A 4,374-nucleotide genomic window follows, 5' to 3' on the forward strand; every position below is an offset into this window, starting at 1 on the left:
AACACTGTCGGTTTGTTTCTAACCGGCAGTGATGGTTACGACAATACTGCCGGTTTGTTGCTAACCGGCGGTGCCCGTTCGTATTTTATTGTTTTATAATTTATTTTAATTTATATTTTTTTGTGGAATTGGGTTTCGCTTTATATACGCTACGTAGATGATAGGTCCATCAATATTAAACATTACAAATGTCACGGTTACAGTTTAAATGTTCTTATCAAGATCTCGATAACTCAAAACAAAAAAGAAATGTTCTCGGACTTCACAGATTGTGCAATGCTTCTCGGACTTCTTATAATAATATGGCAAGCCGCTCTGGGCCATACTGGTCCTTATACTTCACGGATTGTGCAATGGAAAATACTTCATCTTTTTCCAATACATCGGCTAAGATGAATTTTGCCAGCTTCGATTGTAGTGCGACGATCTCCATGTCTAGCAGCCTTTCGTGCTTATATTTCTTGTGTTGTCGTTCAAAAAAGATGATATCCAAAGAGGAATAGTAAATCATTTTCTTGAATTATTAACAGACATAAATGAAATAGGGATTATACACACCAACTTATCGACTTCTTCCGATTTCTCGCCGATGTAGCGAAGCATTGCCCACATTACATAAAACTCGCATTCACTGTTTCCCGCCGGCTGTGATAGGTACTTCCCCTCCATTTCGACAACCTTGAATGGGACCGGCGTCCCACCGATATGTCTTCTTCGGACACTAAGCAACATTAAAAGGAAAAACATTAGAAAGCGGTATGTGTGATTAGAAAATAATATGTTATTAGGATCGCTTACTAATTCAGCACTGCCACCAGTCCATCCAGATGATGAAATAGTTTTTTTCGAGTCCTACACCTCGAGCAGATTTTTGGCAAGATTAACACAAATGAAGATGAAATGGTTGCTGCAATCATAGAATCCTAATTATCGAATAATCTTAACGAAAAAGAAGCATAAAATTAAAAACCGAGAACACATACTCGTAGTTGTAGGCTAGAAGTATGTGGATTTTCTTCTTCATCGTGAATTCATCGAAAACAGCAATCAATCACTATTTCAGGTCTTCCACATCACATCCATAGAGGCCTAGACATGTCCTCTCATTGACTCACATGGGGTCCAAGAAGCCTATGTAATCCTATCTGCTTTTTAGAATACAAAATTTTGCTATACACCTACATAAAATCATGGGAAGTGCTCAAAAGTTAATAATTTGTGTTTCGAGAGAGTAGTTAATTGTAAAATCGTGCGTGTATGGTACTTACATAGTCCACAGCGTCAACATTTGAACATCGAGAGAGTGTTTCTAGTATATTTGGAACAAGCACTCCCACTCGACATCAAACTTCTCTTCTTCAGGATAATGGAAAACATGTGGCGAACGGATAAAAACTACAAAACAAAAGTCGTCCGTCTCTGTTACCTAAGCCAAGTAATATTCATGTAACTGGAGCATATATGTTCTTAGATTTTTATACTCATGATCGGGAACTAAAAGATTGCCCCTTTCATACTTCATTGCTGGTGTTGCCGTCCCTTGTACATCATAATAGATGGTCGCGACCTCTTCCATGGTTAATCCTGGGTTGTCTTCGACGTACTTCTGTTTGTTTCTTAAATCTTTGTTGTGTATTTCTTCGTCTCTTGTTGTAGCCTATTTATTCTGTGTTTGCCTTTCGAATTTGGACTTCAACAAAAACGAAGACAGTGAGGCATAGGGATTGAAGAAACTAACACAATCTTCCTTCGAGATGTGTGCTGTAAATTTTTCTTTCATCAAGGTGGTAACGCTGCCACTAAACGACCTTTTTCTTTTCTGTTAGTCTACTTTGGGATCATTAGCGACCGAATCCAAGGACCTTTTCTGCGACTGCGAGGATGTCCTTGATCTTGTTTTGGGCTGAGGTGGAGGAGGAGGATGACGACGAGAATTATGTTTTCCCGGCGCTAATGAAGATGGGGGAGGAGGAGGAGGAGTCTCTTTTCTCAGGGTTGATGAAGATGGAGTCGGATGAGGAGGAATAGAAGGAGACCTCTGTCTTCTCAGGGGTGATGGCTCCGGATGAGGAGGAGAGTGATCTCTGTTGAGAGTTGGTGAGTGATCATCACGGGTGGGCGAAGACTCGCAGTCATCCTCATCATCAGAGGATAACTGATGGTCAAGCTTAATGAAGCGCTTGCGCCAGGCCACTTGAGAGCCCTTGTTTTGACCAAGTTTTGGCCTATCTTCCACTACGGGGTACTCAATGGGTATCTTGTTATACTTCTTATCAAGTATTCTGTCAATGGTGACGCGAGCGTACCCTAGTGGAATTGGGCAGCCAATAATTGTCCCGTCTCCCGTAGGCCTGGCCTAGCCGAGCGCCACCTTGTCCTTTGTCCATTCTTGATGGATGTACAACCTAACATTGACGAGTTCAGTGATGTCGTCCACCGGATGAGGCACATTCGCCTCTTCTTCGTCGAGCGGGGTCGATCCGCAGCTGCTGCGACCCCTAAACTGTGGGCTAAAGGCAGTAGGAGTAGGGTTTTGTGGTACTACTGACCCCTTGGACAGCAAAATTTGCTCGACTCGCACTTCAACGGTCGCCTCAATCTATGCTTCCATTCTGTCTTCTATTTCTTTTAGTCTCCTCAAATACTCTACCTCCTATTCCGCTCTACCCCTCGAGCGGCTCCGGTAAGTGTTAGATTCTTGGGGGAATGCTAGTTTCCAAGGAACAACACCGGTTCCTCTAGTGCGACCAGGGTGCTCCTTGGTTTCGAGTGCTTGGGTGAGCACGTCTTTCTCCCTATTAGAAGTGTGAGTCCCTTGCCTCAACTCCTCAGTTACCTAGGAGATCCTCTGGATGAGTTCGCTCATGCGTTGATTTGAGGAGCTAAAGCTCCCGTCCTCGGCGTGTAGTACATTTCTCCCCATATAGTATAATACCGATCTAGGCTCCCAATCGGCGGTCTCAACCTGAACACCTTCCTCAGCAAGGCGATCCATCTTTTGAAGTTCTGCTTCAAATTTTGGCATCTTTTTGGCGTAGCCATGAGAGCCGAGATGATGAGGATTCGTCGCTTTCTGCGAATTCTCCTTATTCTTCTTGCTCAGTTCTAAGTACTCCTCGGATAACCTGTATTCCTTGAAATCCTGCCAGATGTTCTTCTGCTTGCTAAACTGTCCACCATTGAAATTTGGCTCTTTATTTTGGAGGACAAAAATTCTTGTATAATGTCCCCTTGATATTCTTGAAGCATGTCCCATGATTTCTTTTGCTTTTTTCTTGACTAACTCCCTATCATACTCGGCTGGGAAAGTGAAATACTCTAGGATCTTGACATCCCATATGTAATCCTTCTCGCTTTCGAGAACCCTCCACCGGTCATCATCTTTCCCAATCCACTTCCTGTACTTAATTGGGATGAAGTCCCTAACAAGTAACTCGAGGATAGTCTTGTATTTGGTCAAAGCTATAGGCAGTGAGAGTGGATCCCCGAATTCATCGAACTTAGTAATGTGCCAGTGTGCATTCCTACCAACAGGAATCTTTCACATGCCTCGCTTGGATCTGGCCTTCCTGCTACCCGAACCCTCTAGCCCCTCGACCGACGGAGGCTCCTGCTAGAGACACCAAGTAAGCTATGACCCTCTCAATTGATTAGCGTGTGTGGCTACATAGTCACATGATACCAAAGTTACCTGGCCATCTTGGTCATTTTGACCCAGATCGAGTAGGCCGGATAGGGTCCATGGCTGCTAGTTCTCACCGACCTGATTAACACCGTCACCGTTTGTCGGATCATGCGGCTCTCCCGTCCCAGCGATATCAGCCGCTTCTTGTTGTTGATCTGTTCTTCAGCGACGGGGTAACAGGCAACGATGAGTCATGGCTGTGACATGATCATGGTTAGTTTTGGCCGTGGACAACTACTAATAGCATATGTTCATATATATATATATAATATGTTTAATGCAAAGTCTAATAATAAGTCCACATACAACAAAGTCAAATAATAGCATATGTTCACCTAGAACAAATTCATTGTTTGATTGACCACATACAATAAAGTCCACCTACTGTTCTACGAAACTAAGCCTACATCAACTTCTAAATAAGAAAAGCGATGACCATAGCCATAAATAAAAGCATGACATCTTTCCAAGACCAAGGAGCAATTCTCCTAGTCTTCACATCTCCGGTGGGTGACTTCTCTTTGATCTCCAGTGCTAGCAGATGACCATGGTTTGCATTTATTGGACCATAGTAGGACGGTTGCCCATGGTTTGCAAGGTAGGCCGGATGACTATAGTAGTCCCTCAAAGCTTCAGCTTCTGTGTTGTATTTTTGGTGCAAATTACCAGGGTAGCGATTGACTTGAGCA

The sequence above is a fragment of the Miscanthus floridulus genome, chromosome 9 (assembly GCF_019320115.1).
Source record: "Miscanthus floridulus cultivar M001 chromosome 9, ASM1932011v1, whole genome shotgun sequence".
Taxonomy (NCBI): Eukaryota; Viridiplantae; Streptophyta; class Magnoliopsida; order Poales; family Poaceae; genus Miscanthus; species Miscanthus floridulus.